General features: G+C 38.3%; 1 protein-coding gene across 4 annotated transcripts in view; it reads right to left on the reverse strand.

The window, feature by feature from the left end:
- Positions 1-17,327, reverse strand: part of PIK3C3 (phosphatidylinositol 3-kinase catalytic subunit type 3) — a 763,308-nt gene that overhangs the window by 262,760 nt on the left and 483,221 nt on the right. Inside the window, exon 27 of one of the 4 annotated variants that reach the window (XM_055233689.2) lies at positions 3,423-3,613. The exons of the other annotated variants lie outside the window; for them this stretch is intronic. The gene's annotated coding sequence lies outside the window, so the exon portion shown is untranslated. Of the gene's footprint in view, positions 1-3,422; positions 3,614-17,327 lie in introns of those variants that run through there. 4 annotated transcript variants of the gene reach the window in all.

A 17,327-nucleotide genomic window follows, 5' to 3' on the forward strand; every position in this document is an offset into this window, starting at 1 on the left:
AGGCAAAACCACATAAATAATTCCGCAATTATTGGCAGCTCCAAATTCACTGGCTGTCATCCTAAAAGAAAAGGAAGTCAAACCAGGGGTCCAGCAATATGAACCAAATGATCATCTGCCACTCATCTCAGTCAGTGCTGCCCATTAGTGAGGGAAGTTCTCACTAAGCTGTATCCACCCAACTGTAGCCCTAATCACACAGAAATAAAGAAAGGGAAAGAAATTTGGCTCTTGTCACAGAGTATGTCATGATGATTTATCAACCTGAAATATGGTTTAATCTGCATAAAAATGGAGTCTTGCAGACTGACTGGGATTAATAGGCTTCAGCTCTAATTCCTTCTGGTGGTCTCATTTAAATACGCCATTCATCACCATGACCTCTTTTGATAATAGCCTTACTGTAATATTTAATTTCACACTAATTCTGTTGTAACTTAGCCAATGTTCATTTGCAGAAAATCATTAAAGAATCAGCTCTGCCCCCAACCCCTACCTTTATCAACATCTTCATGAATGCCAAAACAATTGAAAATGGTCAATTCCCATATTTGCTAAATGCACTGGTCAAGAATCATATGTGTTTGGATAGAATACGGCATAAGGAAAAGTAGACATTAACAAAGAATCTTTACCTAGACAATGAGGTAATACATTTATTTTGAGCCAACTAAGACATAAAATATGTCTCCATGGCAGAAATTCAGTTTAACAGGTCAATTGGCACACATTATTTGATTTCTATTTGTGCTAGGGTCTGGCAGAATCATCTATGTGACTCTTGCTTCTTAGCCAGAACATTTCTGGTCCTGAGGGACATAATGGATTCTAATAAGTCCAGTTCAATTCATTACAATGTTATATGTTTACATAGCATGTATTGTTGCCCTCTCTAGGTTATAAAGTTAGCATATAGCCATCCTCAGGAGGCTTAAATATACTTTGTGGATAAAGGATTGTTTATACCATAACTGGGTCATGTCATAACTAAAACTAGCGTTTTGATCAGCTTGGCCAGGAGTGGGATGCAAGTCTTTAAGTCACTCTGAGCTGCCAGCAGCACACTGAGGTGAAAGTGGCAGGAATATATAGTTCACACCTAGAGCTGTATAGACAGTCAGAAAAACCAGAGACTGCTGCATCTGGAAAATCTTTATATTAAGTTTAAAACTAGCCTTCCAGGCAAGAATAACCTAGGGACAGAGACTTTTCTCTCTCCCAGAAAGAGCCCAAGACATTCTTACTAGATCAATCTCAGAGGGGATTCACAATGGACACCTGAAGGTGATGTAAAAGCTCTCTGCTAAATGAACTAATGTGTCTCAAGTGTTCTGGGCTGGCAGCAGCTGGGAAGATGGTCCCAGCATTCGTTTTAGATATAAGAGATATTCACCATTGTTCTTCAGCATGTTATTTCCCCTCTTCCTGCAGCTACATCTCTTTCAATAATATGCATATATGATTGATAATGAAAGTGCCTTCTTTTTAGAATTTAAAGATGATATTAAAGATTATTTAATTCAATTCTAAGAAGCATTACTACCTATAAAGATCAAATAACTTGATAATAGTTGCAGATAGAAGAGTTGGGAAGTGACAGGGCTCAGTCCAGGGTCCACATCTCTTGATTATTGGCCCATTGATCCTTCCACCTCCCATGCACTCATATACTACTTCAACCATCTGTCACTATGAGTGGCCATTTGAGTCAGAGCTCTGTTAAGGAGTGAGCTAGATGAGCAGCTGTCTGAGGGCCAATTTATATGGTACATTAAAATAAGTTCCTCCTCATCTTAACTATTTCAATAATATCATTTTGATAGGGCATCAAATTACTAGTCTACCAAGGGTACCCACAACTCTAATCCTTTTAACTGATGTAAAAGGAAGTCATTCTTTATAACCTAGTAGCTAAAGATGAAAAATAATGCTTACCAGGAATCATACACAATCAGAAACAAGAAGTTTTCCCTGGGCTCATAAGCTGAGCCCAGATCACAGAAATAGATCCCATCAAAATCACAACGATCTTTACATTGCCCAATTTCATTTTCAATTCTCAGTTATCATCTTATATAACTTCTCTGTAGTGTTTGTCACAGTGCTTCATTCCTTCTTTCTGGAAAAACTTTCTTCACTTGGTTTCTAAGACATCACTCCCTCATGGTTTGCCTAATGTTATACTGACTGCTCCTCAACTTCCTCTGTTGATTGCTCCTAAATTTTCCAACCTCTGTGGGACAGTCCCATGGCTCAGTCCTTGGACTTCTTTAGTCTCTACCTACACTAACTGCCTAGCCAATCTCATCCAGTCTAGTGGCTACAGAATACTACATAGATCCCCCAAAAGTCCCAGATTGATAGTTCTAGTTATTAATTTATTTCTTTTCTTCAAATCCGTTCTTAAACGTTACAGTGACAAAGAAGTCTTCCCTTATAATCCTATATAAAATAGCATCCTGCCCACTTTGCCTGTCCTCTTTATTTACCTTACCCTCCAAATTACAGACATATCCAACAACACATGGGACAGCCTTATTTGGATGTCTAATACGCAGTTCAAACTTAACACATCTAAATCCTAACTCTTGACATCCCCCCTCTTAAGGCCTGGTTTTCATCAGTTATACACTTGTCAGTAAATCACAGTTCCATTCTTTTCAGTTTTCTCAGTCCAAAATTATTTTTAATCATGTTAATCTCCAAGTCATTCTTACACCCAATCGGTCAATATCTTTGGCCCCAACTCTGAAATACATCCAGAATCTCCATAGTACACCGACTCCAGCCACCACTGACTCTCAGCTGGGCTAATTCAGTAGTTTCCCAACTAGTCTTTATTTCCAACCTTGTCCCTCACCATTTGTTCTTTACATTGTAGCTAGAGTTACAGTTTTAAATGAAGATAATCTCACTCTTCTGCTCAAAAACATCTGATGATTCCTCAAGTCATTCAAAGCGAAAGCCAAAGTTCTGACAAAACCCTCAAGGACTTTACATGACCTTTCTCCACTACCTCAATGATTGTCTGAACCTTTGCAGAAGTGCACTTGAGGCAGAAAAGACATCATGCATAGCTGAATGGGAGAGCACCAAGTATATGGGAGGTAAACTACACAGTACTAGTCATTGAGTCCCACACAAGTCCATTTTATAAGCTAAAGAATTTAGAAGCTGAAAATGACAGCTAATTTTTGGAAGCCTAAAACTGGTAAATGAATAGGGACTTCGTAGTAACTCATCATAATGCCACTTCTATTCCTGAAAACAAGAGCACATCTCAGAAAGAACTTAAATCTTCAAATGCTTTTAAATGAAACCATCCTCAGGGCACTAGGAAATCACCAAGATGGATGAGAGTTTCCATTCCAGAAATCGGCATGGCATGAAAAGTCACAGAAATGCAAGAGCAGACATTTAGATTTGAACTGTATTAATGTACTCTGCAGTAAATTTTAATGCTACTCTTGTTTTTATTTATTCTTGATTTGAGGAGTTTCTTATAATATAATTGTTTAACTTCATCAAGAGTTATCTAATTTCCATAGAGGTCCTAGGATGCACAGAACTCATAGTCTTCAGGGAAGGTATTATCTTAGAAAGTTTATGACACCTAAAAAAACAAACAAGAAGAATTAGTGATGTTACTTCTGACCATTCACCCTCCACAGAAGTCATCTTATATTGTAATAAAATAGTTCTTATCCATTCATATTCATTTCAAGTTCATCTTGAATTTGGAGAAATAAAGTCTCATCAGCTGTTATAATTATTATCTAGTCATACTTGTACATGTTAGCTACCCAAAGCGTAGCATGATAACATATTGACTTGCATTATGCATGTACTATTACATTTATTGTCAAATTTAATCACCCTCACCACCATGTAAGACATTAGTTATCATTTCATTTTATAGATGAGGGATCAGGACTCAGAATGTTGAAGTTTCACACCAAAAGGCAACCAGGAAGTGACAAGAGAGCCAGGATATATAGTAATTTTCAATCTTGGAGTAATTTTCACTGTGCATCTGTTGGCAGAAGGGCTTTTATCTGTTCTCTAACCCATCATTCTCATTCTATACAATTTGTAATTATAAGTCCATTCTTAGGAAGGCAAACACATTCAATTATGTTTTACATAAATGCACTTCAGTTAAATGAGCATTTATTTTTAGCGAAAAAGTTAAATATCTGCAAATGATCAGATACTTAACAGTCATAAGAAAAGTTGATTCTTGACTAATTATTTGATTAAATTAAATTTTTTAAGTTATTTTCACACCACTTTGGGGTCTAAGCATAAAACCAGCTTAACATGTCTTCAGGAGCTTACTATCAATGTGGAAAAGACCCAGAGTGTAGTTTCTCTCGCCAATGTCTGAGGAGCCCTCCACATACTAAAGAGCAAAAATACTAAATACTGCTCCACATACTAAAGAGCAAAATCCCCACCCGTCTGACAGACACCTTCTTATCAAAACTTCTCTATGGCCAAGAAGTTAAATGGTCATAATTCCATTATGACTACTGGAATTTTTTAATTATTTTAGCTAAATCAGCTTTTATAATATTTTAAGCAGCTTAAAGCCTTTAAGAGAAACTGATATATGAAATTATAAAACATTTAATTAAGTTTTCAATCCATGTTTAAATATTTGGAGAAATTTAATTTATGTTCAAATTTTTTAGTTTATTAATTATGTAAGCAGATGAAATTATTTCCAAAATTATTGTTTAAAGATTGCAAAGATGGTACATCCCTCTAACATGTTTCAAGCTATACCCCCATAAAAGCACAATAATGTGTTTAAAAACAATTTCCAAATTTCATATTTGGCCTACATCAAGAAATAAAAAAGAAAGAGATTTACTCTAAAAGAAGAAAAAGAAGAAGTTGGCTATAATTCCCACTTCATGGCATAAACATATGGTCAACACAGATATTCTGTAATAGTAAAAAAAAACCTTGGATAATCTAAACCAACATATAACATTGCTTATGTATCACTTTTATATAGATGCTGCAGACATTTAATTATAATTATGACTCTCAACCTGTTTACTAACATACTTATTTATCTCTGCTGATCTCCTCAGAAAAATGTGATTTTTCCTTTTTTCATTCCTTACATATGAGATTTCAAGTCCTGGTTATCTGTGGAACAGTATCATTTGTGTTACAAAACCCTCCACTTCTCTAATCACTGGGGCTCTATATTCCAAAATAATCTTTAACTCTTTTTTCTTCAACTATCATGGTAGATACCATATCTGGTCTTTTATTCATTCCTTCCTACATTTGGTTCCATTCACAATGTCATCACTCAATTTCAGATCTATATCATTCCATGCTTTCTTAGTTCAACCAAATGTCATTCGGCTGCCTTATCTTCTACCTTTTCTTCCTACAGTTCATCGTATGTGACATCACAGTAGATTATCCTTTAATACAATTTTATACTTACAATTCCATGTTCAAAATAATGATCCTTCTTTCCTACCACATTCAACTACATCCACCAGGTTTACCTACTCAGTTTATATGTCGAGAAATATTGTCTTCTCATCATCATCTTTACTTTCCTTATTTATATCTCTTCCTCAATGTATATTGAGATATATGAATTTCTGCAGGTATACCTTTACTCAATTAATCTCACAGTCTGCCTAGTCAGTTGCCCCATGTGCCTTCTAACCCCCATGGCTGAAGCCATTCAGCCCTCTCAGGACTAGAACTTTAAGTCCAGACCACAAGGCAGTTAAAACATAGGACTTGTAGATCTGCATTTCCAAAGTGATTTAGTTGCATACTAATTCTGTGAGTGGTTAATAGGCATATCATACACACACACGCGCGCACACACACACACACACACGAGAACCATGGTTAAAGATGAGTTTGGGAAATACTGGGTTAACCAAAGCCAAAAAGTCATCTTTGTCTTTTCTGTAAAATTGAACATGCCACTGTACAATGTATTGTCTAGGACTGTACTATGCCAGCATACAAAGTAGGGAGTATGTGGAAATTACAAACCTGATGAATGTTCTTCCTCATAATTTATCCCTAACAATGGTGTCTTTCTCATTATTTGGAACATTTATATACTTACTGTGAAACCTGAATGCACCCTTGCTTCTTTGGAACTGGGCCCCAGCCTTATTCTCATACCCACTTTCAAAAACAAGAGTCCTGCTGGGAACACAATTAATTCTGGTTGTGTCCATGCTACAAGCCCCTCAAACTTATGGATACTCACTACTTATCTATGGAGACTTTCTTTTAATATTTACTGTTGGGAATCTGACCAAGTTTGGTTCAGATTTATCACTACACCACTCTATACTTTTACCTCTATTTTGGAAAATCCCAATCATTCACTTTACAAATTTAAAGTATTGATTACAAAAATACCTGGGTAACAGTCTATGGGTTTCTTAGTTTTAACCATCTATATTTTTAGAAAATCAGATCAAGTGTATACCCTATTCATAAAGGGCAGATAATCTCCTTCTGAATATAAAAGAATTTGCTCATTAATCACACCAGACAGTTAGAAAAGATTATATCAGTGGTCTCTTACAGCTCTGACAAGGAGATTCTATAAATTGCCAATTCCAGTTGCATGTTATTAGCTATTTTTGCAATGTGGGATCTCAGTGGGTCGTAAGATATGAATCTCATGGCCTGGGTAGTTCTATCTTTCCTAGGCCATGTGACTCCATAAATATTCACATTAAAAAGTGATAATAACTTTAATAATAAAAGAAAGCTCTGTGGAAGGTAGGCATTTAAAATGAGAAAAAATCAATAGCCTTGACTTTGAAAAAAAAAAAAAACAACACAGCAACAACAAAGAATTGCATGACAAATCAAGTTACCAATATCCATTGAGTCTTTAGCTTATGGACAGAAAGGAGGCAGAGGAGGAGGCCTTTCAACCAGATATGAAATGCATACAGGCTTTCAGAGAGGAGACCAGGGATGTGGCTCTCCATTAGAAAAAATAAGGCTGGACAGGTAGGATGGGGTCGGATTTTAGAGGCAGGCGAGTTTCATTTCTTAATTTCCTTTTCTTTTTATCCTTAAAAACTCCTTTTGCTTGGAAAATAAATTCTGTCACCACAGGCAACATTTTCATCTCGAGTCAGAGCTTTTTTGCAAGCCCAAATGCTCGCTGCCATCCGTTCACATCTGTAACATTTAACTTTAATGCTTCTGTCCCTGAAGAGGTGCTGAACACATTTCAATGCAGCAGCAGCAGATATGGCCTGAAGAACTAGCGGCTTGGCAGCCAATCATCAGGTGACCTTTCCTATTGACACTGTCTGCAGGGCTGCTTGACCACATAGACAGGAATAAATCTCTTCCTGAGTTAGCCTCAGATGGGAGATGGGAAATTGCATACCCATTCAGCAACGTCAGATTTATTAAAGAGAAGGACTGTCCATGGCAAAGTGAGCAGAAACCATGAAAACAGATCTAGAGAGCTGATCTGTCCTGCTGTGAAAGCTACATGTACTGCATTCAGTTCCCCAGAAATCAAAAATGGAGTCTGGGTGAATGAGCTTCCAGCTGTCCTCCTTCCTTCCCCTGGTGATCTAGGTGGTCACTTTCCCTCTGCCATACAGCTGCCCTGTTTTTGGAGCTACAAGCCAGCCTGGGGTAAAATTGAAAGTCAAAAAACTTCATTCCCCAACCCTTTGATTTTACCCTCTGGCCTTTCACAATGGTTTGGCATAACTTACGTTAAGTTTGAATTAAATTAAAAATTGATTTATCATTTATTTGTGGTTGGCTTTGGGTGAAATATTATTTGGGAATTATGATGAGGTATAAGCTTTAAAAATGCTATAGATTAGTGAATTTTAAATATTGTAAACTGCATAGTTTGTTTAAGAAACATAAAGGAATCCCAATATAGAAGACAAATGAGACTGTAGTTTCTCCACTTAAAGGGGATTAAAGCCAAAAAGGCTGTAGTTTCTACTTTCCAAAGCAGGCTCAGAGGCAGATGTGTGCAATCCTGGATTTCTGAGGATGACCATTAAAAAGCTCTGCTCTGTGTAGAGAAGCTACTATAAATGTGTATTCTCATCATCAGGATAAAAAAGGCTAGTTCTTGGTGAAGACAAGTAGAGATGTCAATTATCCAAAAAAACTTTGTTTATCTATGCAATACATTCAGTAATTTTGAAAGAATACTTGCCTTCCTAGCTCACAGTAGCTTGAATTTTTATACTTCATAACTGTAACAAGTAACTTAACCTCCTAAAGTTACTTTGGGCTCATTAATTCTTATAGCCTCATTGTGAGGATTAAATGGAACAGCATAAGAAAAATATCTGGAACAATGCATAGCCTAGATTTATCTCATACCCTTACCCTTCTCCCAGCCAAGGCAATTGTTTTCAATGCATTTATAACTCAGGATAATGGAAGTAAAGAACAAACAAGCAAGAATGTATCCGGGTGTTCAGTGCCATAATAGAAATATATGTGAAGTGCTGTGGAAACTCTAATGCTCAAACAATTGCCTGTACTTGAATCATAGAAAAGGCTTCAAAATGAGAGAGTCATCTAAACAGATCTTAGAAGGCTGAGTTCACATACACTAGACATACAAAGGAGGCAAGTGGATATTCAGGGCAGAAAGAGGACTGTGAAAAAACTTAGATGCAACAAAGTACATGAGGACTCAGTGTAGTCCCGGCACAGCGTGTAACTCATGAGAGCATGAGTCTTGTCTGTCTACATGTCCTAAAAGTAAGCAACATCCCTGTTGCAAAGTTAGCTGATATGTAGAGATAAGACTGGAGCAATAATTTCAGTTTTTATTATTCTGCTCATCTTGGTAAGAGTTCAGACTTTATTATACATGCACTAGGAACCACTGAGGACTTTTAGACCATAGTAGCATAATTAGAACCTGGTTTTACAAAGAGAATCCTGGTTTTATTCAGGAAGACAAGTTCCAATTCAAACACTGATGCCAAGCCAATGATAAAGGAAGGTATTTTAAACAGTCTAGCAAATTATGATAATATAATCATAGATAGAATTTATTTTAATATGTGCTAGGCACTTTTCTAAGCATATTATTGCATTATTTCACCTAATCTGCATCATAAACCAATGAGAAAGAACTTACTATCATCTCCACTTTAGAGGTGAGGAAACGAGACATTGAGAGGTGAGGCAACTTACTAAGGTCTAGACCTGCTTAGCAGTGGAATCTACCTATGAATGCGGAAGGTTCAACTGATGATGAAGATTTGAACTAAAATCGATGGGATTTGATGACATTGAACAAGAAAGTAAGTGGCCAGAGTAAATAAGAAGGTTTCTAGTTCTGAAGAGCGATAGATTATGATGCCATTAAGTAGAAGGAACAGTTTAGGAGGATGAATATATGTACTGAGAAACTGAAGACAAATGGCCAGGATTGGGTGTGGAAAGCCAATAATTTAATATAAAAATTCCTTCAGAGGTGGGCAGAGCCGGATGGCTGAATAGAAGCCTTCACTGATTGTCTTCCCTGTGGTAACACCAAATTTAACAACTACACCAAAAAAGGCACCTTCATAAGAATGAAAAATCAGGTGAGCAATCACAGTACCTAGTTTTTTTATATTGAAGAAAGAAAAACTGAAGAGGGTAGGAAAGGCATCATTGAATAGCTGACACCACCCCTCTTCTGTTCCCCTACTCTGACCTGGAAGCAGCAGCAGCCACATGATGCAGAGAATCTGTTCACTTGGGGGAAGGAGAGTGCAGCAATTGTGAGGCCCTGTATTGAAGTCAGTGCTGCCCTGTCGCAGTGGAAAGTAAAACCAGGCTAAACTCAGCTGTTGCTTATCCATAGAGGGAGCATTTAGACCAGCCTTAGCCAAAGGGAATTGCCCATTGCTCATCCCAGTTGTCAGAAATTGAGTTTTGGCAAGCCTTGCAACTGCAGGCTAAAGTGCTGTGGGGTGCTAAATAAACTTGAAAGGCAGTTTAGGCCACAAGGACCACAATTCCTAGGCAAGTCCGAGTGCTGTGTTGGACACAGAATCAGTGGATGTAGGGGCACACATCCTACTGAGACATCAGCTGGGAGGCTAAGTGCTTGTACTACCCCTACCCCAACCCTTGGCAGTGCAGTTTGCAGCAATGAAAGTGACTCTTCCCTTCTGCTTAAAAAGAGGAGATGGAGAATAAAGGGGAATGTGTCTTGCATCCTGGATAGAAGCTCAGTCACAGTAGAATAGGGAACTGGGCAGAGTTCTGAGGCTTCCATTTCAGGCCCCAGCCCTTGGAAAACATATATAGATACATGGTGGGCCAGAAGAGGACCCACTGCCTTGAAGGGAAGGACTCAGTCCTGGCAGGATTTACCACCTGCTAACTTAAGAACTCTTGGCCCCTGAAGAACCAGCAGCAATACACCATGGGCCTTGGGTGAGACTCAGAGACATGCTGGCTTCATGTGAGACCCAACACATTCCAGTTGTAGTAGTTATGCTGAGAGACTACTTCTGCTTGAAAAAAGCAGGAAAAGTAAAGGGGACTTTCTCTTTCACCTTAGGTGCCAGCTTGGCCACAGAGGAGTGGAAAACCAAATAGGATTTTGGGGTCCCCAATTCCAGGCCTAGGCTCTTGGGTAGCATTTCTTGACCTGGTATGGGTGAGAGGGGAGCCTACTGCCCTGAAAGGTGAGTTTCAGATTTAGAAGCATTAACCACAAGCTGACTGAAGAGCCCTTGGGCCTTAAGTAAACATCAGCAATAGGCTGGCAGTATTCCCCATGGGTTTGTGATGGTGGTAGCCATAGGAAGAGGCTCCTCTGACTGTGGAAAGAGGAGGGAAGAGTGGGAAGGACTTTGTCTTGTGGTTTGAACATCAGATTAATAACAGTAAAATAGAGCACCAGATACATTTCTAGGTTTTTGACTCCAGTCCCTGGCTCTTGGATGGTATCTTTGGACCCAACTGAAGCTGCGTGGAGCTTACCATCCTAAAGGGAAGCACACAAGTCTGTCTGCCTTTGCCACCTGCTGATTGTATAGCCTTAGGGCCTTGACCAAACATAGATGGTAGCCATGTAGTGAATACAGCATGCCTTCAAGGAGACCTAGTGCTGTGCTGGCTTCAGGTCTGACCTAGTGAAGTCCCAGTGGTGGTGGCCACAAGGTTGTTTGTGTCATCCTACACCCAGCTCCAGGCATCTCAGCACAGAGAGAGAGTGTTTGGAAGAAAGTAAGGGAAGATAAAAAGAGTCTCTGCCGCATAATTCAGATAATTCTCCTGGCTCTTATCTAAAACCACTAAGATGGTACCTCTATAAATCTACAAGGACCACAATGTTACTGAGCTTGGAGTGCCCCCTAATGCAGGTACAGCTTATATAACAACACCCAAGTCCCATTGAATACCCGGAGAGCATCCCAATAAGGACAGGTATAAATAAGCCCCAACTGTGAAGACTATAATAAATGTCTAACTCTTCAATGCCCAAACACTAAAGAACATCCACAAGCATCAAGATCATCCAGAAAATCATGACCTCACAAAATGAAGTAAACAAGGCACCAAGGTCCAATCCGGGACAGATATGTGACCTTTCAAACAAAAAAATTCAAATTAGAAAAAGTAGAAATCAATAACAAGAGGAATTTTGCAAACTATGCAAACATACGGAAATTAAGCAATACGCTCTTAAATGTCCAGTGGGTCACTGAAGACAATAAGAAGAAAATTTAAAAGTTTCTTGAAACAAATGATAATGGGAACACAACATACCCAAACCTATTGGATACAGTGAAAGCTGTACTGAGAGGGAAGTTTATAACAATAAGAGCCTATGTCAAAAAAGCAGAAAAACTTTAAGTAATTAAGCTAACAACATACCTTAAAGAACTAGAAAAGCAAGAGCAACTCAAACACAAAATTAGTAGAAGAATATAAATAATAAAAACCAGAGAAGAAATAAATGAAATGGAAATAGAAAAATATACAAAAGGTGAAGGTAACATTAAGTTGGTTTTTTGAAAAGATAAACAAAACTGACAAAACTTTAGCCACACTAAGAAAAAAAAAGAGAATATCCAAATAAAAAAAATCAGAGATTAAAAAGGAAAATGTTGCAAACAATATTGCAGAAATTCAAATGATCATTAATGGCTATTACGAGCAACCATATGCCAATAAGTTGGTATATCTAGAAGAAACTGATAAATTCCCAGACACATCCAACCTACCAAGATTTAACCCTGAAAAAAATCCAAAACCTGAACAGACAAATAACAATAATGAGATTGAAGCCATGATAAGAAGTTTCCCAGGAAATAAAAGCCTGGGACCTAATGTCTTCACTGGCTCACTTCTACCAAACATTTAAAGAAGTAACATGGCAGGGTGCAGTGGCTTATGCCTGTAATCCCAGCACTTTCGGAGGCTGAGGCAGGCGGATCACGAGGTCAAGATTTCAAGACCAGCCTGACCAACATAGTGAAACCCCGTCTCTACTAAAAATACAAAAATTAGCCAGGTGTAGTGGCATGTACCTGTAATCCTAGCTACTCAGAAGGCTGAGGCAGGAGAATCATTTCAACCCGGGAGGTGGACGTTACAGTGAGCTGAGATTGTGCCACTGCACTCTAGCCTGGGCGACAGAGTGAGACACCATCTCAAAAAAAAAAAAAAGAAAAAGAAGAAGAACTGATATTATTTTTACTCAAACTACCCTGAAAAGCGAGGAGAGGGGAATATTTACAAACTTATTCTACAAGGCCAGTATTACCTTTATACCAAAACCAGGAAAAGACACATCAAAAAAAAAAAAAAAAAAAAAAACTACCAGCTTATATCTCTGATGAATATTAATGCAAAAATCCTCAACAAAATACTAGCAAACTGAATGCAACAACACATTAAAAAGATAATTAATCATGACCAAGTGGGATTTATCCCAGGGAGGCAAGGATGGTTCAGCATACTCAAATAAATCAATGTGACACATCATATAAACAGAATGAAGGACAAAAACCGCGTGATCATTTCAACTGATACTGAAAAAGCATTTGATAAAATTTAATATCCTTTTCTAATAAAAACCCTTAAAAAACTGGGTATAGAAAAAACATACTTCAACATAATAAAAACCACATACAACAGACCGACAACTAGTATCATACTGAATGAGGTAAAACTGAAAACCTTTCTTCAAAGATCTGGAACGTGACAAGGATGCCCACTGTCACCACTGTTATTCATCATAGTACTGGATGACCTAGCTAGAGCAATCAGACAAGAGAATAAATAAAAGGCATCCAAATTAGATAGGAAGAAATCAAATTATCCTTGTTTGCAGATGATATAATCTTTTTCTTTATTCTTTTTTTTTTTTTTTTGAAACAGAGTCTTGCTCTGTCGCCCAGGCTGGAGTGCAGTGGCATAATCTTGGCTCACTGCAAGCTCCGACTCCCGGGTTCATGCCACTCTCCTGCCTCAGCCTCCTGAGTAGCTGGGACTACAGGCGCCCGCCATCATGCCTGGCTAATTTTTTGTATTTTTAGTAGAGATGGGGTTTCATCGTGTTAGCTAGGATGGTCTCGATCTCCTGACCTTGTGATCTGCCTGCCTCGGCCTCCCAAAGTACTGGGATTACAAGCATGAGCCACCGCGACTGGCCTTTTTTTTTTTTTTTTTTTTCGAGGCAGGGTCTTGCTCTGTTGCTCAGGCTGGAGTACAGGGGCACAATCTCAGCTCACTGAAACCTCTGCCACCCAAGCTCAAGCTATTCTCTTGCCTCAGCCTCCTGAGTAGTGGGGAATACAAGTACATGCCACCACACCTGACTAATTTTTTGTACTTTTTTGTACAACTCTTACACGTACTGTGTACCCACAAAAATTAAAATTTAAAAAATTCTTCAGGTTTTTTATAATGCCAATTTCCCTGTGTAGGCAATTAAGAGTAATAAGATATATGTAGATACACAGATGTTAGATAGATGACAGATGATAGCTAGCTAGCTAGCTACATAGATAGATGATAGATAGATAGATACTATCTTATCCATAGTATCTATTTAAAAATAAACGGCAAAGTCCTTTTGAGTTTTGAATTTGGACATATGTCCTAGCATTATGTCAAAAGTTAGATGGTTAGTTTATTACTAGACTTGGTGTCTTCTGAATCTTTCAAAATTTAGTATCTAAAAGACATCCAGAAGTATGAGAATATATATAACTATAAAATATATCGGCCAGGTGCCATGGCTCACGCCTGTAATCCCAACACTTTGGGAGGTTGAGGCAGGTGGATCATGAGGTCAGGAGATCAAGACCATCCTGGCAAACACAGTGAAATCCCGTCTCTACTAAAAAATACAAAAAATTAGCCAGTCATGGTGGCACACACCTGTGGTCCCAGCTATTTGAGAGGCTGAAGCTGGAGAATAGCTTGAATCTGGGAGGCAGAGGTTGTGGTGAGCTGAGATTGCACCACTGCACTCCAGCCTGGGCAACAGAGCAAGACTCCATCTCAAATATATGGGTACAAAAAATAATTCGAGAATGAACAAGACTTAGTATTTGATAGCACAACAGGGTAACTATAGTCAATAACAATTTAATTGTACATCTTAAAATAACTAAAAGAGTATAATTGGGTTGTTTGTAACACAAAGCATAATTGCTTGTGGTGATGGGTACCCCATTTACCATTGCATATATACATATATAAAATCAGTAGATTTTTTTAAAAAGAAGAAAAAACATTAAGACATTTAGAGAACATCTCAAACATACAAGATTTTAAAAGACACATTTCAATTAGGGAAGGACTTTTGATATAATCTAGTACAAATCCCTTCTTTTTTTGAATGAGTGACACAAATAAAAGAAAGATAATATAATTAGTTCAAGTTTTCCTTCACATTGTATGTTAGGTTCCCATCAGATTTAGTTACAGTAAGTAGAACTGCTGCAGTTAGACTGAAAATAATTTTCTTTTGACTTGTTTTAAAAAGCCACTGAGAATAAAAATAATCTGTAATTTTATTTATCAAATCATTGCATGCATCTTCCATACAAGTATATTGTAGGACGAATACTTTTAGATAGAATATCGGAAAGGATTTGTGTGATCATTTGTGGAGCTTGAGCTCACAGCCATATAGGTCATATAATATCACTCCTTGAAAAGAGAGGTGGACAGGTACATCTTGATATACTCCACAGACAACATCTTTCCTATGTTAATTATTTTGCCCAAACCTTGAATGGCCTTCATCTGCTTTATTCAGATATTACTCCCAACAAATGTAAAATGCTAGAGCATTTGAAGTCTATTCCAAAAATTCTAGCATTTGATGCTATCCTGCCTTGTTTATAGACTTATCTCTTCTAGAAGGCAGCAAACTCCTGAAAAACAAAGACAATATTTTTATTCCTCTGTTATTTACTACCTACTCAAGAACAGAAAACATGGTAGGAGCTCAAAATATTTATTGATATGACTTTCTTTAACATGATTTAGTCTACTTTACAGAACAAATTATACAAAAGTATTTTGTAAAAGAAAAAAAAAGGATTATTTGACTATTTCCAACAGTGACAGTGACAGGTCTACATTATTTTAAAACTTAACTTGTCAATTATACTGCTTTAAAAAGATATACACAGTTAGTTAGGGTATGTTGGATTCATTCAATAATATATAGTTGGTGATTCCGCCTTATGATCACATTTTATTAAGAAATCTTCTCTTCTTTTCATATCCAAACATGGCACTTCCATTTTTCTCTCCTTCTGTAAGCCACGTTGCTTATTTATATCCTGTGATCCTTGGAATATAACTCTGTGCTTGTATTTTTTCTTTCATTGTTTATTATAATAAGCATCCATAAAATATTATGTTAACATTCCAAGTTGCAGTTTGTGGCTACAAGAGGAGCCGCTTTTAAATATAGATGACAATAAAGCCAAGAAAGTGATCTGGTAAGACGATGGGTTGCTGAAATCCCAAGAACTAAAAATTTTTATCAAAGAAGAACTTTTAGTGTGTTTGGGAAGGGGGTGGGTAGAGTGTACATAGAATCTCAACTCCTGCCATGAGCATTTTATCAGAGGTCTTGTAGAACCAAATAAAGACATTTTATAAGTTCAGAAAATGTAAAGGTCTCAGCTTTCACAGGACTTTTTTGTCTTCTGTGAAATTATCAGGAAGCTTTGTAAAACTCAGATAAAATAAATAACACAAAGTGACCTGTAGTTTTCACTACACTGCAGTATTTATTCATTCTTGGCTTTTAGACATGCAAACAAAAACTCAGCTGCTTTTTATAGACACAGTGGAGGATTTCATTGGAACAGAGTAGGAAGGACTTAAGACAGGAAAGCCAGGCTCAAGGGCTACTTATCATTCTGGTTTGTTCACTATCTCTATACTGATAGGGGCAGGAGGCAGAGAAATGCTAGGCAGACAGTGGCAGGTCCCTGGCAAAACCCCACCTATGAGCTGAAAAGCCTGAAACCCACAGCCCAATGTAAAAACTTCTATCCCTGTTTGCCTGCTCTCTTCCGATTGGTTCTTTCTGAATTATGTCTTTTTTCCAATTGAATGGTGCCTTTTCTAAAACCGCCTATGGCCTGTCCTGCTCCCTATCCTGTGCCTATAAAGACCCCAGATTCAATTGGTAGAGGGAGAGAAACTGCTTGACTGCAGAGAGGCAATTTGACTTCAGAGGGATGACTGGACTCTGGAGGAGAGATGGCTTCAGATGAAGTCCAGATGACTGGACTTCAGAGAAGGGCTGGCTGGGGATGGCCAGACTTCAGGGAAGATTATCTGCCCCTCCCATCCCCTCTCCAGCTCCCCTCTCCACTGAGAGCCCTAACCATGACTAAATAAAATTCTCCACCTCCACCATCCTTCAAGTGTCCATGCGACCTCATTCTTTTTAGGCGCCAGACAAGAGCTCAGGACTCACCTAGTCAGGTACTGAACAAAGGCTGGCAATTGGCCCTTTGCCCTCACTGGCAAAGGGCAGCTGCCCTACATGATGAGGTAAGGGACCTACTGAGCTGATAACACACGCTGTCAATAGATGGTGGAGCTAAGATTCTACTGTAACACACCCTCTGGGGTTTCAGGGGTAGCAGGCACCCCCAGCTGGGCACTACAATGGGGCCGCTCATTGAGCCTGTTCCTGCCAGTGCCCAAAGTGGCCAGCCAGATCCTGCACTCACTAGCTCATGCATTTCCTCCTGCAAGGGGTTGAGCGTGGCAGCCCGAGTAAACAGGGCACTCCCGTTGCAGGTCTGATGAAGAGG

Source organism: Symphalangus syndactylus, chromosome 1, assembly GCF_028878055.3.
Source record: "Symphalangus syndactylus isolate Jambi chromosome 1, NHGRI_mSymSyn1-v2.1_pri, whole genome shotgun sequence".
Taxonomy (NCBI): Eukaryota; Metazoa; Chordata; class Mammalia; order Primates; family Hylobatidae; genus Symphalangus; species Symphalangus syndactylus.